At 40.0% G+C, this 21,774-nt stretch overlaps 1 protein-coding gene and 1 pseudogene across 1 annotated transcript in view; one reads left to right on the top strand and one right to left on the bottom strand.

The window, feature by feature from the left end:
- ABCD3 (ATP binding cassette subfamily D member 3) overlaps positions 1-21,774 on the bottom strand; it is a 544,096-nt gene that overhangs the window by 76,722 nt on the left and 445,600 nt on the right. The gene's annotated exons all lie outside the window — the stretch shown is intronic.
- The window catches only part of LOC125997617 (ubiquitin carboxyl-terminal hydrolase 8-like), a 43,378-nt pseudogene that overhangs the window by 19,685 nt on the left and 1,919 nt on the right, over positions 1-21,774 (top strand).

Below are 21,774 nucleotides of genomic sequence, written 5' to 3'. Positions count from 1 at the left end.
TTACTCCTGGCTGTCTGCTCAGAAATAGCTCCTGGCAGGTACAGGGGACTATATGGGACACCGGGATTCGAACCAACCTCCTTTGGTCCTGGATCGGCTGCTTGCAAGGCAAACGCCGCTGTGCTATCTCTCCGGGCCCAAATTTTTTTTATTTTTAATTATGAGAACAAAGATGCAAAGAAAGAGGACAAGTTAAAGTTTCAGTGGAAGGACAATCACCCATAACATAATTCTCAGAAGAAGTCCCCTTGCTGATATCTTAACTTTGAACTTTCAGCCAAAGAACGTTAAGATAAATAAAACAGAATCCATGTACAATTACTTTGTCCCTCAAGTCCCCAGATTGTAACACATTATAATATTTCTTAACAGCACACAATTTCCTCAAATATTCTCATTCATTGTTATCATTTCAAAAACATCTGGATACAAGAGAAAGCAGATTATCCTGACCACAAGTGAATAGAAAATAAAAAATATTGGGTGGCTTTTCCAAAGGCAAATGGTTTTTGTTTTTGGGCCACACCCAGTAACGCTCAGGGGTTACTCCTGGCTATGCGCTCAGAAGTTGCTCCTGGCTTGGGGGACCATATGGGACACCGGGGAATCGAACCGCGGTCCGTCCAAGGCTAGCGCAGACAAGGCAGGCACCTTACCTTTAGCGCCACCGCCCGGCCCCACCAAAGGCAAATGGTAAGGAAATGAAGAGATAGCACAGCACCACAGCACATAAAGCCCTTGCCTTGCATCTGGCCAACTTTGGTTCATTCCCTGGTATAACTATTACCCAATCACTGCAAGGTAATAGCCCTGAGCACTAGCAGGTGTGTCCAAACACAAAACAAACAATACCAACAGATACAGCTAGTAAAGGGGAAAATTGAAATTCAAATCCATATCAACTGACTTCTTAGTCTGTGTGTCAAATCCTTCCACTGAGAGTATGCTGAGTTCTATTCTATGAGAGTCAAAGCTTGGACCACACATCTATAAAACAGGGCATTTGTGACCTGTAGAGATTAATCAGTGATTCACAAGGTGTAGATCTAGGTCTAGCAAAAGTACATAAGCATAGAAAGTACATAAGCATATTTACATAAGTAAATAAGATGACCCAGTCCTGCCCTGAAGTTGCAAATGTATTCAGGAATAATAACATGGCAAATACTAGGGAAGAGACACAGTAAATGACAGTGTAGAGATTTTATCAAGTGTCAGATGTGTTACTAGAAATTTTTTTACTCTAATATATTTTTAAACTTTAATTTTTAAAATATTTTTAAAACACCATGATTTACAAAAATAATTTTAGGCACACTGTGTTTTGATACCAAACCCACGACCAATATCAAGATTCCTCTGCTTATGTCCTCAGGCTCCTCTCACCTACTTCCTGACAAGCACATTTTTTCCTCTCATTTTTAATTAATATCTTTATTTAAACACCTCGATTACATATATAATTATAATGTATGTAAATATGTATGTAAAATGTATCTAATTATAATTGTAATGATATAGTTGGGTTTCAGTCATGTAAAGAACTCCTCTCTTCACCGGTGCAACATTCCCACCACCAATGTCCCAAATCTCCCTCCTCCCCAACCCACCTCGGCCTGTACTCTAGATGGGCTTTCTACTTCTCTCATTCATTCTCATTGTTATGATAGTTCTCAGTGTAGTTATTTCTCTAACTGCACTTACCACTCTTTGTGATGGGCTTCATGTCGTGAGCTGGACCTTCTAGCCCTCCTCTCCTTGTCTCTGAGGATTATTGCAAAAATGTCTTTTATTTTCCTTAGATGAGTGAGACTATTCTGTTTTAAGTTTGGGTTATTATGGTTTGGGTCTTCTGATTTCAGTGTTTTTGACTCTAAAGTCTGGATATATTTATACACCACACATCTACACCATGGATGTGCCTGAGGTCCCGCCCACTTCTTCTTGCTGATCCTTTTTATTTCTGTCCCTCTCTGTCCTCCTTCATGTATCTTTTGCTTGTTTGTTTGTTTTGGCCACACTAGGTGACACTCAGGGGTTACTCCTGGCTATGCGCTTAGAAATCACTCCTAGCTTGGGGGACCATATGGGATGCCAGGTGATTGAACCGCAGTTTGTCCTAGGTTAGCACATGCAAGGCAGATGCCTTCCGCTTGCGCCACCACTCCAGCCCTATTCTTCGTGTATCTTTTGAATAAAATATACATAATTAAACTTTCCATTTTGACCATACTTAAGTGTGCTGCTAGTGATATTCTGCATATATTAAGGGACCACCACTATCCAGCTTCAGAATTATTTCATCTTCCCAAATTAAAACATTTTTTTTAGTACACCACACTCTATTCTTTCCCTTCTCCAGCCCAGGTAATGTTCCACTTTTTGTTCCTGTGTATTTTACTATTCTAATAAACCTCAGACAAATAGAATCATAACATTTGTTCTTTTGTCCAGTGTATTACACTTAGCATTTTGTCTCAAGATTGATTCATGTTATTATCATAAATCAGAATTTACTTCCTTTGAAGATGGAATTATATTTTATTGCACCTACAATATTTTTCTATTCATTCATCTGTTGATGGACATATGAAGCTATCTAAGTACTTTTTTCTTCTTTTTCAATATATTAATTAACAGTTGGTAATGGGGTGGACCACACCTGGCAGTGGCCACTCTTCACTGTACCCAGGGGTCACTTCTGGTGGTGCTTGAGATCAAATAAGTGTTGGCTAAATACAAAGTAAGTGTCTTAACTGCTCTATTATCTCTCAGACTTTCTAAGCTCTTTTGCAAGAACTAGTATGACATATTGTTGTTCACATTTTCAAGTGAGAAAACTGAGATTAAGTTAAGGAACTTACTTAGTATGTAGGGGAATTTGAAGCCAGAGACCTAAGTAAAAAGCCTGAAGTCTTTGTCATTATTTTCTACTACCTCTGTTTTCATGTAAGGTTAGTCAATTAAATTTTGACATCAAAAGATAATAAGCCATGGTCGCATAAGATTGGAAGTTTTCCATGGTAGCTGTGACCTTGGCTCTACACATTGAATGAAATGAAAGATATAGTGGCTACAGTAGTCAAAGAAGAATCATAGACTGGATTTACTTTGGGAAAAGGGGATTGGGATTACATAAGGGCTTGCAGAACCAGCCATTTTGCACAAGGAAGGCCATGTTCCAAGCAAAACACCTGCTATTTGTAAGCAATTAGTGACCCAAGCAATACTCTGGATCTGCTAAGCAGGACTTTGTGCTTCCTTAAACTCAGCCACTCACTACAGTGCATTAAAAAGATCTGAAATGGAATATACATCTCCCCCCAAACCTCTCTGTATATTTAACATTTTATTTGCTTGGGGCAACCAGGAAGCCATTCCAGATGACTGGCCACTCACTGAGGCCTAAAATTCAGTATGGCGTTGTGGATGCGCTGGTGCTTGGAACCTTCAGGGCTGCATCTGGTAGTGCTTAAGGGACCACGTGGCACCAAGTATGGAATCAGGGTTGGCCATGTGCAGGGCATGCAAGATGGCTCCTGTTGCTGTCTCTTAATCCATTATACATGGAACATTTTACATCAAACCTAAGACACTTAAACCTAAGTGCCTTAGAAGTATTGGCTATTTTCTTGTTAGTTTGGGGGCCTTCCAAGCAATTCTCAGGAGTCTGGAGGTTACTCTTGACAATACTAAACCAACCACATGAGTTAAGTGCTAACGCCTGAGGGTGTTCTAGAGAAGGAAAAACTATGGATGTAGTCATAAGATAAATGCTTAACCAAAGTTAAAGAGGAAAGAGTAGTGAATTAAAGAAGTACAGATTATTAAGTCAATGAAGCACTCAATAATGATATTTATGTCATTAATATATTTGTTGAAACTAATAGCAAATCAGCACAAAAAGCAAATCTTAACAAAAACTTTACATATTAGTTAATAATAATATAACAATATTGGTGCATTAATTATAAGAAATATACCTGGGCTGGGGAGATAATACAGCAGGTCTTGCATGCAGCCAACCCTGCATTGCATGTGATCTCTGTCAGGTGTGATCTCTGAGCACAGAGATCCAAACCTCAGTATAAGTCCAAACCATAGTGTTGCCCAAAAACATTTTAATCAATTAAAGGATTAATTAATAAAAATAAAAAATTAGAGACTGGGAAAGTGATTCAATGGTAAAGCTCATGCTCGTTTCAATCTGTGGCATTAATTAAATCAATTGATTTAATTAATTAAGAATTAAGTTACTACAGTAGTGCAAAATGTTAATACTAGGAGAAAGACTAGATGTTATATTAAAAGAAGAATTACATGAAACTTTACTCTTAATTTTCCACAAAACTAAAATTTCCTTACAATATAAGTCTAGGGAGCCACAGATAGTAAAGATAGGATAGATAGAAAGATAGGAGAGTGGCCAGGGCACTTGCCTTGAGCATAACTGAACTACTTTTGATTCCTGACACCAATATGATTCCTGAGTGCAGAGCAGGAATGTACTCTTGAGTACATTTATATATACATTTATATATAAATGTGTTTATTAATTTAAAAGTATACCCTACTTGTTTAAAATTTTTAATAATTTAAGTCTACTAATGTAATACGTTACTAACTTATTAAGTGAAATCATTACTAAACTCTTACCCTCACTTTACATTTTAGTGGCTTGTGATGTTTTTTTAATTTGGTGTTGGTTTTTAGACTATACCCAGTGGTACTCAGAATTTAGTGGTACTCAGAATTCAGTCATGGCTCTATACTTTGGGATCATTCTTGGTCCTGCTTAGGGGACCATATGACATGCTGGAGATTTAACCTAGGTCAGCCACAAGCAAGACAAATATCCTGTCCTCTGAACTATCTCTCCATCGCTGTACTTAAAAAAGTATTGTTATTATTATTTTTGTTTGAGAGCACTCAGGCATTACTTCTGGCTATGTATTTAGAAATCACTCCTTGTAGGAGTGGGGGGACCATATGGGATGCCAGGGATTGAACCTAGGCTGGCTGTGTACAAGGCAAATGCTCTCCCCATGTGCTATTGCTCTGGTCTATCTACATACATTTCAAATTTTTATTGTGGAGTCTCTCCCTGAAGCGCTCCAGGCTCACTCTTAGTACTGTTCTAGATGATGCAATTATTTTAATAGTCTTATTTTATCTTCTGCTTTTGGGTGACAATATGGTGCCCAGGGGCTACTCTTGACTCTGTGCCCAAGTATTACCCCAGCAGTGTTCAGGGAACCATGAGGGATTCCTGCTCAAATCAGGAGATAAAACCTGGGATAAAACCTAAATATATATATATATATATATATATAAAATTTACTATCATAGTATTCTAGTGCATGTATGAATATGAATTATATTTAATGTTGTACTAAACAACATTTTTTGTTTCTTTTTGGGTCACATCTGGCAGCACTCAGGGGTTACTTCTGGCTCTATGCTCAGAAATCGCTCCTGGCAGGCTCAGGGGACCATATGGGGTGCCAGGATTCGAACCACCATCCTTCTGCATGAAAGGCAAACACCCTACCTCCATGCCATCTCTCTGGCCTCTAAACAACATTTTTTAATTCACTATTCAGTGAGCTTTCTGTGTGGGCTGCTTTCTCATATTTATTTATTTATTTATTTATTTGGTTTTTGGGTTACACCCGGCAGTGCTCAGGGTTTACTCCTGGCTCTGCCCTCAGAAATCACTCCTGGTAGGCTCAGGGGACTATATGGGATGCCGGGATTCGAACCACCATCCTTCTGGATGCAAGGCAAACGCCCTACCTCCATGCTATCTCTCCGGCCCCTGCCTTTTCATTTTTAATACATTAAGCTCCATGTCTAGGAGCTAAGTAAGATATTTCCATTATGAACTCATCAGAAAGATACATGAAAAATTATTGCAATATTACAGGTTATTTGTAAAGCTTTGTAGCAATTTCCTTTTTTTATAGAAAGGTCATATCAATCCTCACAAGTCAAATACCTGGGCTCTGGAGGTAGGAAGTATAGCTCTTACTTCAGCTCTACCACAGAAGAAATGTGCCCTAACTAATCCATAAGTGCCTGCTAAATATATCTATTTTAACAAAAAGTTGTTACACATTTTAGCCTGTACTAAATTTTACACACGAAACACAACCATGTAAATAGCACTTGATCAGGGAGCAGAACATTATCATGGTTTCAAACAACTTCTCTGGATTCCATTCCTGTTAAAATTTCCCAAAGTAGCCACTATACTGATGTTTAACGGCTTAAATGCCTTTTACCCACTTTCTACCTTATGCCAACAACATTGTACACAATGGATTGCTTCTGTGTCTGGGATTTTTCTGAGATTCAGCTATTATGTGCCAATTAGGAGACCCTCTGCAGAGTTCCATTGTGTAAATATTCCACAGTGTATTTATTAATCCTCTGACTGATGTGGTCATTAGGTGGCCACTAAGCTCATAGAGTTGTACTGAGCATGGAGTGGTATATGCTGAATGTTCACAAACCCTACAGTACTAGACCCAGGTATCCTGGATATATGGCAGAGTGGGGGCCTTAAGGAAGTCAGTTTCTCTGAGTCACATAAAGGGGAGCCCTCTGCATACAGGTGTCGAGACATTGGAAGGTTTAAAGATGGTCACTTTGGAAGGGTTTGCCTCACAAGGATTAACTTTTGGATTTGTTTACTGCTTATAAAAGGGGCTTTATCAGATCTTTTGTAACTCTGAGGTTTAAACCATGAAAGTCTGGGGCCAGAGCAGTGGCACAGTGGTAGGGTGTTTTCCTTGCACATGGCTGACCCAGGAGAGACCATGGTTTGATCCCCTGGCATCCCATATGGTCAAACAAGTCAGGAGTAATTTTTGAGCACATAGCCAAGCAGACCCCTGAGTGTCACTGAGTGTGGGCCCCAAAACCTAAATAAATAAATAAACAAAAGTCTGGCTGGGAAAATGTATAGGGGTAAGGCACTAGCCTGTATACAGCTGCCCCTGTGTTGATCCTCAGAACCATAAGGATTATTTCTGAGCACAGAGCCAGAAGTAAGCCCTGGGTACTTCCAGGTATGGTCCGTGTTGAGTTAACCAGTTTTTATCCTAATCAAAGATGGCTCCTTCTTTACATGTCAAAAACCCACTTGGGCAGGAAGAACCTCGTCTGTCTGTCTGTCTGTCTGTCCTTCTGTCTGTCTGTCTATCTGTCTGTCTTCCCCTCTCTCTCTCACTCTCTCTCTCTCTCGCTCGCTTTCTCTCTCTCTCTCTCTCTTTCTCGTGGAAAGGTCCCAGACCCATATTTCATCTCTGTCCAGCCTCGTTTGGATTATTTCCTGTGGCAACTCTATTCCAGTCTGGCTTCCCGTTTCCCCTTAGGATTGGGGCATGAGGCTTTATCCACACTTCCACATCTAGCACCTGAACAGGGACTCAAAAAAAACCCTCAACAATAGTGGGGGAGATGATTCCAGGATAAATCAGGGGGATAATACTCAGTGGATAAGGCCACAATTCCCTGGTGGATCAAGACTATGATAGTGTCCTGCCTTTGGAATGAGGGACCTTGGCCTTTTTTCATGCCCTTTATTTTATGCCCTTTAAGGGAGTGGTGATATGCATACTAGGCAGTTTGAGGTTATTCAGTAGGTTTTATGCTATCCTGGTCCTTTTTCATCTATTGTATATTATGGGAAGTACAGGCAAATTTTGCTAAATGTCTTCCACATCAGAAGTAAAAGCGTCTTCCCAGTGGAGACACATTCTCAAACTAGAAGCCACACCAAGGCCAATAATTCACCACTCACATTAAATCTCGCTTTGGCATTAAACCAGAGAAGTCAACATCTGCAGGGGACTAATATATTAGATGAAAGGGATGCTGAAGATGAACTGTCTACTGACTCTTCAGACTCAGGGTCCAAAAGTGGCTTTGTAGGAATGCCCTCCACTCCTCCCCTACCCCCTTACAGCCTGACAAAGAGTGTTTAAGATGTGGTTCCTCTGCCCCAAACCATCAAGAGGATAATCAACCTCCTCACATGTGGGCCTGAATCACATTGGCTGACTCACTCTTTGGGATTTTTATGCAATTGCTAAGACCTGCCTGAGCCCTTTGCAAAAGATGCAGTGGAGAATATGGCTCAGTGATGAAGCTAAGACTAAGATTCACATTCTAGGTCATTCTGGACGGATGATTTCAGGGGTTCAGTTGAGTTATGAATGTTTCCAGGTGAAGGTCCTTATGCGAATAGTCAGTCATATGAGGTGACCCTACCTCATTCTAGTTTAGAGCAGGTCTGTGAGGTAGTGCTGTGGGTTTGGGAAAAGATTAATACTGCTACTAAATTTAAAAGAAGTTACACCAGAATCTTCCAGGGTATTTCAGAGCTACATGCAGAATTTCTGGGTAAAAACTTATGGATGCTATCCAGAGACAAGTTAAAGGTAAGGAAACACAAAAAACCCTGATAAGAAAATTAGCTTTTGAGAATGCCAAAGACGACTCTAGGTGATCTGGCACTATTAGATAAAGGTAAGATGTCATGAGGTTCCTAAGAGCTTGTAGAAATGTTGGTTTCATTGAGCATAAGGCGCATATCAATGCTATGGCACCCTATTCTGTATGAAGACAGGCTTGGGGAAATTGGGATGAATCAGGCTATCCTTCCAGAGAATAAAGAGTCTCTCCCAAAAGACTATTGCTCATGTGATTATACTGTCTTGAGAAACTGGAGAAGAGGCCAACCCCAGGCTTCATGAGTTCAAGGCAGATGTTTTAACTGTGGTCAACTGGGGCATTTTCATAGAAACTGCAGGGTTCCTCCTGTATCTGCCTCCTTGAGACGGAGACCTAATCACATCATCCAAGAGGCTAGTCCCAGACCCCACAGAATCGGGGACATTCTCATCTGTGATCACCCTCCCAGCCCTGGCTGGGATCAATAGATTTTCTGGAACCTGCAACTGCAGGAAGTTGTGACTTGGATATCTCCTGCTCTGAGACAGTGACCATAACACCAGCCCAGTGCCCCTACAAATTAAAATCTAGCAAAAACGGTACCAATCCCACTATGTACTATGGGCATACTTATGAAATTAAGCAGTTTAACTATTAAGTGAATCACCACACATATAGGGATAATAGATTCTGATCATGTGTGAGAAATAATAATTGTTTTTTCTATGCCAATTGTTTGGAATTTTGAGAAGATAGAGTGCATTGCCATGCTTCTGTTACTCTCCTTTAAAATGTCTGACCTAGGATTGGATGCTTTGGTGGCACCAACCCCTGAATGCTTCAGCTAATCCCCTGGTAGCTTTTATTTCTAAGCTTACAAAGGCAGAGTATCCACTTATAACCCTTGAGATATCCAAGTCACAATTAAACCATAAACAAATAAACAATTAAGGGTATGTTTGACACAGATGCAACCCTGATCCAGTAATTGGACCTTGCAAGAAATAACTTTGGCTTAGAAGGAATAGTTGCTCTGCCCTCTTCCTCTGTCTGACAGAGTGCTAGACAGCTGAAATGCATTGGCCCAGAAGAACAGATAGCCACTTTTACTGTACCTGAAACTATGGGGTCGAGGTTTACATGAACAATGGGGTGCTGAATATCATATCCCCTTAGGTCCCTCTCTAGCCATGAGTTGAGAGGTCATGCCTTTTTAATTGGGGCTGCAGAGGATCAGCACATGCCATACCTCTACATTCAGTGGAAATCCCATGAAGCTACATGGATGCTGCAATAGCCCCTTAACAGAGTTGGTAGATAAACAGCTTAACCAGGGGTCCTCAGACTTTTTAAACAGGGGGCCAGTTCACTGTCCTTCAGACTGTTGGAGGGCCAGATTATAGTAAAAACAAAAATTATGAACAAATTTCTATGCACACTGCATATATCTTATTTAGAAGTGAAGAAACAAAATGGGAATAAATACAATATGTGGCCCGTGGGCCGTAGTTTGAGGACCATTGACTTAAACTGAGACATATTGAAATTGCATTTTCAGAATGGAACTCTCCTGTTTTTGTTACACAAAAGAAGTGGGGGCAAATGGCATTTGTTCAATGACTTAAAGAAATCTTAAATAGCTGATTCTTTGTCAGGCCTGCGTCTGGGCAAGAACAGGGAGGTTCCTGTCCTAATCTCCTCCACCAAGCTCGAACAGGGCCTTCTTTCCAGCCTTCCTCAGCCTCCTCTGGGTTCCACTGTTTGTCTGCCCTTTGGGGCCAGCCAGGTTTGTGTTGGGAGGGAATAGGAAACCTCACGTCTTAATCCTTTCCACTAAATGCAAATGGGGCTGTCTTTTAGGGACTTTTCCCAACCTCCTTATGGGTCCCAGCACCAATGCTTATTCTTTGACAGGCCTGTGTCTGGGTGGGAACCGGGAGGCTCTTGTCCTAATCCCCTCCACCAAGCTCAAACAGGGCCTCCTTTCTAGCCTTTTCTCTGCCTCATTCTGGGTTCCAGTGCCATTAATGATGCCCCCTTCCTTTCCATCAGTCCTTCATTTCTCAAAAGGCATGGACACTAGAGCATTCACACAAAGTCATTTCAATTTATATCAAAGACTTCCAGGCAGATTGGATCTACACATCTTTACCTTAGTAAATATACAGCTCAAAGACCAGCTGAAAAAAATCAATAAACTAGTATGCAATATTTTATTATACTTAAACAACCTTGCTAGTTTAGAAAAATAACCTCAAAGAAGATACACCTTGAGCCACATTTCATACAAATAATTCAATAGATCACTTTCTTAAGCACCCTGAAACGTCAGAACTCCAAATCAATAAATGCAAAGATCAATGGGGAAGCTGAAGAAGACATCTGTGGGGTATATGGAGAGAAACCTTGCTAAATCTCCAAGTCCACCCAAAAGCCTGAACCTTATATATGAGGACCTAAAATCAACACTTAATGGTTTAGCAATGGAAACCAAGGAGTCACTAGCCTGTAATTAAGAAATCTATAGATGAACAATTAAACCAACTCAAAGAAGAACTCTTTCACAAGATGAGAGAATCCATACAGATGGAACTCGAAGAACTAAAAAAACATGTTAGCAAGCCATAATAGTAGAATTACACAAGTGAAAAATCGCATAGATGAGCTTGAAAGACAAATTACAAGCTAGAAGTGATAAAGAAGCCAAAAAAGAAAGGGGAGACAAAACCTTGGAATAAAATGTAAGGTACTTAATGAACAAATACAGGAGAAATAATCTTCAAAGTATAGGAATTCCAGAAGGGAAGAAAATGGGAAAGGAAAAGAACAAGTACCGAGAGAGATAATAACAGAGAATTTCCCTACACTTGAGAAAGAGGTTTCTCTACAAACCCAAGAGGCAAAAAGAGCTCCAAACAAAATAGACCATAACAGAACACCAAAACACCAAGATATTTAGTAATCCAAAGGGAAAAAAAACAAAGGGAGAGGTCAACTCTTTAAAGTAGTAAGGGAGAAAAAAATCCTCAAGTATAAAGGAACAACATACAACATAATAATAATCAAACCAGATCTTCCATTTGAAACAATCCAGGCAATAAAAGAGTGGAATGAAATACTCAAACTATTAAATGAAAGCAACTTTCAACTTAGAGTTTACTATCCAGAGAAATTCTTAATTATATATGGGAGGGAGAGTTAAAAACATTGTCAGACAAAAAAAGAACTCACTATATTAGCGCTATCCAAACCGATTCTAAATGAGTTACTCAAAGAGCAATTACACAAACCAAATTCCCAATTGTAACAACAACCTTCTACAATATAATGGCCTACAACAGCCCTTTCTGTCAATATTTTCCTAAAATTTCAATGGATTAATGTCTGCCACCAAGAGCATATACAGGGGCCGGGCAGTGGCGCTGAAGGTAAGGTGCCTGCCATGCCTGCGCTAGCCTTGGACGGACCGCGGTTCGATCCCCCGGTGTCCCATATGGTCCCCCAAGCCAGGAGCAACTTCTGAGCACATAGCCAGGAGTAACCCCTGAGCGTTACCGGGTGTGGCCCAAAAACCAAAAAAAAAAAAAAAAAAGAGCATATACACCTGTTTAGATTGAGCAGGTGTTCAATCAGTTCTTTATAGATGTCTATAATAATGTTCTAATGCTTTTATCCACAGAAACGGGTACAGAATGTATTTGGAAGACATAGACACTCACTACAGTGCTCAATATATTAATTTTACTATGTTTATAATAACTTCTTGATCTTTTTGTCCACAGTGGTATTTGGAGATATAGGTTGGTCACCCCAGTTCCTTATTGCATACTATTTTAGACTCAGAAGACAGTGATCACCAAATAATATCCTGATAAAAATTGTAATCTATTCATTTTCTACTTGATTATGCCTGCCAATATAATCTAATGTTTAATCAACAGATAACAATGGAATATGCAATGCCAAAAACTACTGCTAAAGAGTTCATTCCTTGAGTCTGTAATCATAATTCGTTTTTTATTTCAGTAAGTTCACCATTTTACCATAATACTCATGATTTTTAGATTGCTTTTAGAAAAGAACCTGAATGCTCAAGACCCGCTAGATGATATTTCATGGTGTAGACTCCTCTTACAGTGCTCACTAATGTATTACTTAGTTTTCTAGACTTGAAAATTATGATTTTTTTAAGAATGCTCTATATACAATCTAACCCACAAAGCCTTTTTTTCAGTAAAGTTTAACCCCACCAATCATGATTGGGCTAGAAAATGGGGAACCTTTTCAAAAATCTGTCTTGCCAGATTTATATTTGTTTAAGCATTCTGTCCCATTTCACTTGGGTCAGCTTTTTAACTGCAACCCAATGTCTATCTATGAGTGTACATGCGTATATGTGTTGGCCACCTCAACGTTTATCTAATGTCCTCTGTAATATACATAATGTCTATGTTGTATATAGTCCTTCCCCCTGTTATATGTAGTCCCCTTTCCCCCCTTTGTTTACCTTCAAATTCTTTTCTAGCTTTTCACTCTCTCCTATCTGTTATTTTCCCCCATTTAACCCTTTTTACCCTCAGTGCTTAACTCCTTACGAAGCAGAAAATTCCCTCCACCCCAGCCAGCTGCCAATCAGCTCCCAAAGTGAAAAGATAGATTCTTATCCCAAGAAGAAGCTGCCACTGCCGCTGCTGCTGATTTGCTCTTGGTGGCCCCTTTTCCCCACCTCCCTTTGCTGTGGACTGTTGCTTACGACCAGATTTAGTTTCTGAGAAGACTTTGGTTCAAGAACATTTCCTGATATGTGACTGCTGGGAGCCATCTTTTAGATTCCATAAGACCAAATCACAGGCTGAAACTGTGTTCCAGGTTTTATTCCCCCACCTCGGCTATTTTAAAAGACTTAAAGGGGACATGTATATCGCCTTTGAATATTTCTTTAGATGTATTTTCTTAATAGGTATAACTATTACTGTCTATCTTCTTATGTAGCAGCAATTTCTGCTTTTGGGGGGATATATTTTGTAGGGAATTCTAGTAGATAAGTTTCTCTAGTGTTCTGAGTTCACATTAGAACCAGGTTATGTAAATTGTTGGACCTGTTACCTCTGCTTCCATATGCACCAATAGTACCATGTGGCATTGTTCCTTTTTGCATAGGCACATTAAAATGGGGGAAATCTTATGTGTGCAAACAAGTTCTTATCTAAAAGATAGGAACACATAAATTTTATATTGCAGTGGGGCTTTATACCCTGAACACTTGTCATAGTGATTTGGCTTAGGCTTCAGAAGATCAGACATTCACCCCTGAACCTTGGATCCCATCTATGGAAATAGCACGGTTTTTTACACCAGCACTAGAAATTGGACTTCTACCAGGAAAGACCCTACTGCTGCCCTGGCATCGACTTACTCCAAAGAAGATTCTTTTTTTTTTTTTTTTTTTTGGTTTTTGGGCCACACCCTGTGACGCTCAGGGGTTACTCCTGGCTATGCGCTCAGAAGTTGCTCCTGGCTTCTTGGGGGACCATATGGGACGCCGGGGGAATCGAACCGCGGTCCGTCCTAGGCTAGCGCAGGCAAGGCAGGCACCTTACCTCCAGCGCCACCGCCCGGCCCCCAAAGAAGATTCTTATGGCATCGTGAAGACTTGGTAACAGCAACAACCTGCTTTTAGGACCGGGTTCTCTTCATTGCCAGCTAATGGTGAGGTGAAACCAGAAGAAGCTCCATGTCACCCTCACATTGACATAGGATTTGTACAGAAAGCAGATTCTCTAGCTACAGAAATCTGACAGGAACAACCGTGATTGTGAAGACTTTTTACTGGGACCATAGAGAAAGACTTTGGGGTTAGACAATTTAATATGCCTGGAGCCTGTAGTTGATCTTATGCCAGGATACTTCATGGGTAAGGTCTCCCTGTTTTTAGGCTAAAGGTTTTTCCTTTCTATTTTCCCCATAATTTGCTGTGCCTATGCAAACAACAACTGCCACACACACAAACACACACACACACACACACTTTTGTATTTTTTAATCTCTGATCTTCTTTTAAAAAAAGAGCTTACTAGACATTCTGCTATTGTATTAATGATGTTATTGGATATGCAATAAATTTCACACATATAATTGTTACTGAACTTTTTCTTTCTTTTTTCTTCTCTTCCATTTTATTTTTTAGTTTTTCTTCTATTTTTTCAATAATTTTTCTTTTCCGTATCTCTTTTGGGGGGGTGGGTTGGGCCACACCAGGTGACACTCAGGGATTATTCCTGGCTATGCACTCAGAAATCACTCCTGGCTTGGGGGATCATATGGGATGCCAGGGTATCAAACGGTGGTCCGTCCTAAGCTAGTGTGTGCAAGGCAGACTCCTTAACACTTGTACCACTACTCCAGCCGCATTTTCCCTTATCTTGAAACAAATGTATTATGATCAATTATGTCAACTATGTGGTGCATTTTCTTTATTTATTTATTTTTTTTTTGGTTTTTGGGCCACACCCGTTTGACGCTCAGAGGTTACTCCTGGCTATGTGCTCAGAAATCGCCCCTGGCTTGGGGGGACCATATGGGACGCCGGGGGATCGAACCGCGGTCCTTCCTTGGCTAGCGCTTGCAAGGCAGACACCTTACCTCCAGCGCCACCTACCCGGCCCCGCATTTTCTTTAAATAAAAAATTTTCAAAAAATAACTTAATTCTACAATGGTTCCTATGGCTCTTTTTTATACAAAAGAAGGCGGGCAAATAGCGGTTGTTAATTGACTTAAGAAATTTTAAGTCAGGGCTGGAGAAATAACACATCAGTAGGATATTTGCTTTGCATGTGGATGAACAAGGACAGACCTGGGTTTGATTCCCAGCATGCTATTTGGTCCCCTGAGCCTGCTTGAAGTGATTTCTAAGCGCAGAGCCAGGATTAACACTTGAGCACCACTGTGTATGGCCCCAAAACAAAATTTTAATTCTACAATGGTTCTCATGGGCTCATTACAACCAGGCCTGCCTGCCCCAGAGAACATACCTAAGGTTGGCTATTGATTATGATAGACATAAAAGACTGCATCTATAACATGACCATACACTCAGAGGACTGCAAACACTTTGCATTCTCCATTTTCTCTCTTAACAACCGGGCCTGCATGTGATGCTTTCAGTGGACATTTTTACTTCAGGGAATGATCAACTCATCTACAATGTGCCAATATTTTGTTTATGTGGTTTTACACTCTGATTGTGTAAGATTTCCTCATGCTTATATTATTTTCTATATGAATGGTATCTTGCTTTGCATGTTCTAACAACAGGGAGCTTCAGGGTCTATCTGAGAACATTATAGCAAATTTGTCAGTGGCTGGATTACAGGTGGCTGGATTAACACAGAAAAATTTGCTGTCTACATATGAATATATTGGCTATGTCTGGAAAGCACTACAGTGCATCCCCAGAAAATCTCCACTTATTATAAAGATCTCAGAAGTATTTTTATTATATATATATATTTGGGTTTTGGGTCACATCTGGCAGTGCTCAGGGGTTACTCCTGGCTCTATGCTCAGAAATCACTCCTGGCAGGCTTGCAGGCATATGGGATGCTGGGATTTGAACCACCAACCTTTTGCATGAAAGGCAAACGCTTTACCTCCATGCTATCTCTCCAGCCCCAATAATTATATAATTTTAATAATAATATATTTAAGTACCATGATTATGAACATGTTTGTTGTTGGGTTTCTGTCATAAAAAAGAACAGTCCTGAAGCTCACCACAAAGAGTAGTGATGCAGTTAGAGAAATAACTACACAACAACTATCATGACAACCTTAATGAGTGAAAGAAGTAGAATGCCTGCCTCAAATACAGATAGGGGTTGGGAAGGGGGGAGCATTGGTGGTGGGAATGTTGCACTGGTGAAGGGGGTGTTCTGTTTATGACTGAAACCCAACTATAATCATGCTTGTAAATCATAGTCCTTAAATAAAGACTTATTAAAAAAATAACACTCCCCTTCACCAGTGCAACATTCCTACCACCACTGCCCCCCCATCTTCTTCCTCCCCCTTCCAGTACCTGTATTTTCCACAGGCATTCTATTTCACGCACTACCATTGCCAGAATAGTTATTAGTGTAGTTATTTCTCTAATGCACTCACCACTCTGTGGTAAGCTTCATATTGTAGGCCGGCCCTTCCAGCTCTCATCTATGTTGTCTCCAGGTATTACTACCATACTGTCCTTTATTTTTCTTAAATCCCACAGATGAGTGAGACTATTTTGTTTCTGTCTTTCTCCCTCTGACTTATTTCACTCAGCATAATAGATTCCGTGTCCACCCATGTATAAGCAAATTTCATGACTTCATTTTTCCTGATGGTTGCATAATATTCCATTGTGTATATGTTCCACAGTTTCTTTAGCCACTTATCTGTTTTTGGGCATCTGGGTTGTTTCCAGATTCTGGCTATTGTATGTAGCACTGTAATGAATATAGGTGTGCAGAGGTCAATTTTTTTTATTGAGTTTTGCATTCCTAGGGTATATCCTTAGGATTGGTATAGCTGGATCATTTGGGAGCTCAATTTCCAGTTTTTTGAGAAATCTGCATATTGTTTTACATAAAGGCTGGACCTGATGGCATTCCCACCAACAGTGAATGAGAGTTCTTTTCTCTCCATGTTCCTGCTGAAACTGATTGTTCTTGCTTTTTGTGATATGTGCCAGTCTCTGTGGGATGAGCTGGTATGTCATTGTTGTTTTGATTTGCATCTCCCTGATGATTAGTGATTTGGAACATTTTTTCATGTGCCTTTTGGCAATTTCTATTTTTTCTTTAAGGAAAACTGGACAAACATTTATTCTCCATATATATATCATTATATATAAACATTCTTCTCCATATATATATACTCTAGGCCACTTTCTTCGCTTTCTTTCATTTCTCCTTGTAGAGCTAGTATATTCTTGTTAGGTTACATCCTGGTTGACCTAATAAGGGATGACAGAGCAGTGTTGAAGTCTCCCACTATTATTGTGTTGCTATTGATGTCTTCTTTCAGATTTGCCAGTAACTGTTTTACATATTTTTCTGGTCCCTTATTGGATGCTTATATGTTTAGGAGTGTGTGATTTCTTCATGTTGTACATATCTCTTGATTATTATGAAATGTTTATCTTTGTCCCTTATAACTTTTCTAAGTCTAAAGTTTGTTTCATCTGATATTAATATGGCTACTCCAGTTTTATTAATGGAGTTGTTTGCTTGGATGATTTTCTTTCAGCCTTGCTTTTCAGTTTATGTTTTTTTCTGACTATTTGGATGTGTGTCTTGTAGGCAGCAGAATATTGGATTCAGATATTTGATCCTTTTGCGAATCTGTGTCTCTTAACTGTTACGTTTAGTTCATGATATTGAGAGATATCACTCATGAGATTTATTGTCATCTTTGTGTAGAAGTTGGGTGTGTCATTTTCTCTTTCTTGTCTTAAAGTATACCTTTTAGATTTTCTTTTAAGACTGGTTTTGAGCCCAAAGTTTTTGGGCTATTGTTTATCCATGAAGCTATGTATACTTCCTTCAAACCTTAAAGTTAATCTGACTGGGTGCAGTATTCTTGTGAAGCATTCATTTCTTTGAGTTTTGTCACTATATCCACCACTGCCTTCTGGTCTTGAGGGTTTGTTACCTCAGTTCTGCTGTAAATCTTTGAATGTAGTTTCCCTTTTTTGATCTTGCAGCTTTCAGTAGTCTACCTATCCATGACTATCCTAACCTAGTCATTGTGACTAGGTTGTGTCTTGGGGTACCTGTTTTTTTTTAAATTTTTATTTAAACACCTTGATTACATACATGATTGTGTTTGGGTTTCAGTCATGTAAAGAACACCACCCATCACCAGTGCAACATTCCCATCACCAATGTCCCAAGTCTCCCTCCTCCCCACCCGACCCCCACCTGTACTCTAAACAGGCTCTCCATTTACCTCATACATTCTCATTATTAGGACAGTTCAAAATGTAGTTATTTCTTTAACTAAACTCATCACTCTTTGTGGTGAGCTTCCTGAGGTGAGCTGGAACTTCCAGCTCTTTTCTCTTTTGTGTCTGAAAATTATTATTGCAAGAATGTCTTTCATTTTTCTTAAAACCCATAGATGAGTGAGACCATTCTGCATTTTTCTCTCTCTCTCTGACTTATTTCACTCAGCATAATAGATTCCGTGTACATCCATGTATAGGAAAATTTCATGACTTCATCTCTCCTGACAGCTGCATAATATTCCATTGTGTATATGTACCACAGTTTCTTTAGCCATTCGTCTGTTGAAGGGCATCTTGGTTGTTTCCAGAGTCTTGCTATGGTAAATAGTGCTGCAATGAATATAGGTGTAAGGAAGGGGTTTTTGTATTGTATTTTTGTGTTCCTAGGGTATACTCCTAGGAGTGGTATAGCTGGATCGTATGGGAGCTCGATTTCAAGTTTTTGGAGGAATCTCCATATCACTTTCCATAAAGGTTGAACTAGACGGCATTCCCACCAGCAGTGGATAAGAGTTCCTTTCTCTCCACATCCCCGCCAACACTGTTTATTCTCATTCTTTGTGATGTGTGCCATTCTCTGTGGTGTGAGGTGGTATCTCATCGTTGTTTTGATTTGCATCTCCCTGATGATTAGTGATGTGGAGCACTTTTTCATGTGTCTTTTGGCCATTTGTATTTCTTCTTTGTCAAAGTGTCTGTTCATTTCTTCTCCCCATTTGTTTTTAGGTCTCTTTTAGCAGGAACTCTTCAAGCATGCAGAATTTGGTTGCATGCAATCTTTAGCTCTTGGAGTTTCTCTGCCATGATGTCCTTTACTGTTGATTCTTTCTGAGGACTTTCTTCCTGGGTCCCCAGGACTCCATTAATTTTTACATAGTTTCTGTTGAGTTTATCAAAGACTTCCATTTTCTTCTGTTCACATTATCTGAGTATTTTTTTCACTGTCTGATAATTTGCATTAAGGCTCTTTTCCAATCTCACCTGTTGTATGGAGTTGTTCTGTATCTCATCTTCCAGCTCACTGATTCAGTCCTCAGTTGCTGTTACTCTGTTAGAAAGGCTTTCTAGTGAGGTTTTCATTTTGCAAACCAAGTTTTTCAATCCTGTTATTTCAGTTTGGAGTTTTCTAATATTTATTTTCATATTCTTTTGATTCTTATTTGGGGGGGGGGTCACACCCAACAGCATTCAGGGGTTATTCCTGGCTCTACACTCAGAAATAACTCCTCAGCAAAGAATGAGAACAATCAGTGTTGGCGGGGATGTGGAGAGAAAGGAACTCTTATCCACTGCTGGTGGGAATGCCATCTAGTACAGCCTCTATGAAAAGTGATATGGAGGTTCCTTCAAAATCTGGAAATTGAGCTCCCATTCGACCCAGCTATTCCACTCCTAGGGATATACCTAGGAACACAAGAATACAATACAAAAATCCCTTCCTCACACCTATATTTATTGCAGCACTATTCACAATAGCCAGGCTCTGGAAACAACCAAGATGCCCTTCAACAGACGAATGGCTAAAGAAACTGTGGTACATATACACAATGGAATATTATGCAGCTGTCAGGAGAGATGAAGTCATGAAATTTTCCTCTACATGGATGTACATGGAATCTATCATGCTCAGTGAAATAAGTCAGAAGGAGAGAGAGACGCAGAATAGTCTCACTCATCTATGGGTTTTAAGAAAAATAAAAGTCATTTTTGTAACAATCCTCAGAGACAATGAGAGGAGGGCTGGAACACCAGCTCACTCCATGAAGCTCACCACAGAGTGGTGAGCACAGTTATAGAAATAACTACACCGGGCCCAGAGAGATAGCACAGCGGCGTTTGCCTTGCAAGCAGCCAATCCGGGACCAATGGTGGTTGGTTCGAATCCGGGTGTCCCATATGGTCCCCTGTGCCTGCCAGGAGCTATTTCTGAGCAGACAGCCAGGAGTAACCCCTGAGCACCGATGGGTATGACCCAAAAAAACAAAAAACAAAAACAAAAAAAATCCTAGTAACTGGGAAACATTCGCTAGGACAGCTGAGAAATAACTACACTGAGAACTACCATAATCAAGTGAATGAATGAAGGAACTGGAAAGCCTGTCTGGAGTACAGGTGGGGGTGGGGTGGGATGGAGGGAGATTTAGGACATTGGTGGCGGGAATGTTGCACTGGTGAAGAGGGGTGTTCTTTATATGACTGAAACCTTATCACAATCATTTATGTAATCAAGATATTCAAATAAAGAGAAAAAAATAAAAAAAAAAGAAATAGCTCCTCAGGGGCAGCCTCAGGGGACCACATGGGATGCCAGAACTCGAACCATGGTCCTTCTGCATGTAAGGCAAACACCCTACCTCCATGCTATTTCTCTGGCCCCATCCTTTTGATTCTTATTTATGGTTTGTTGGGTTCAATCCATTCTTTCTTTGGATATCATATTTCTATGATATTCATCCATAATCATCCATATTTCTTCTTTAAACTCCTTACCTGAGAGGCTGAATAAGTGATTGGACTTTTCCGGTCATCAGAGTTCTCATCTTCATTCTCTATGCATGATGTTGGCCTGCATTGTTTCCCCATTGTAATTCTTGTGGTGTGGTATCTTCTTTTTTATTTGGGGGGGGGGATTTAGAGAACCACACTCAGGGTAACTTCTGGCTCTGTAATCAGAATTCTCTCCTGGCAGGCGTGGGGGACTATATGGGATGCCAGGAATCGAATCAGGGTTCATCTAGGGTTGGTTGCATGAAAGAAATGCCCTACTACTGTAATATTGCTCTGGCTCCCAGTGTGGTTTCTCCTGCATGTTGTGCTAGGGTTCATTGACTAGGATATGTGTGCAGCCATGAAGCAAAGCAGAGTGGTCAGGCTCCCCTCATGTTAACTTTTTCCCAAACAAACCCTATTTTGTGTAATAGTTGATACATATTCTCATTTTATATGGTCTGTACTTATTAGTACAGAAAGAGCTAAGGATATTTTTTTCTTTTCACGGCAATGTTTTTCTGCCATAGGCATTCTCTAAACCATCAAAACTCATAATGGCCCTACCTACACTAGTAAAACTTTTCAATTAATCTCTAAAAATATGGCAAATCAAACATGTTTCTTGCATCTTTTACAATCCTCAGGGATAAGGTTGAATGTGCTCACAGAAACCTCACAACTCAATTATTACCATTCAGGAAAAGGGTGATGCCACCGATTGACTTTCTATCCTTAACACTATTTTCTCTAAAGTTCTTGAATTTACCCCAAGTAGAGC

This window comes from Suncus etruscus, chromosome 19 (assembly GCF_024139225.1).
Source record: "Suncus etruscus isolate mSunEtr1 chromosome 19, mSunEtr1.pri.cur, whole genome shotgun sequence".
NCBI classification, from domain to species: domain Eukaryota; kingdom Metazoa; phylum Chordata; class Mammalia; order Eulipotyphla; family Soricidae; genus Suncus; species Suncus etruscus.
Note: the sequence above shows the minus strand (reverse complement) of the source record. Positions and strands in the feature narration are given on the sequence as shown.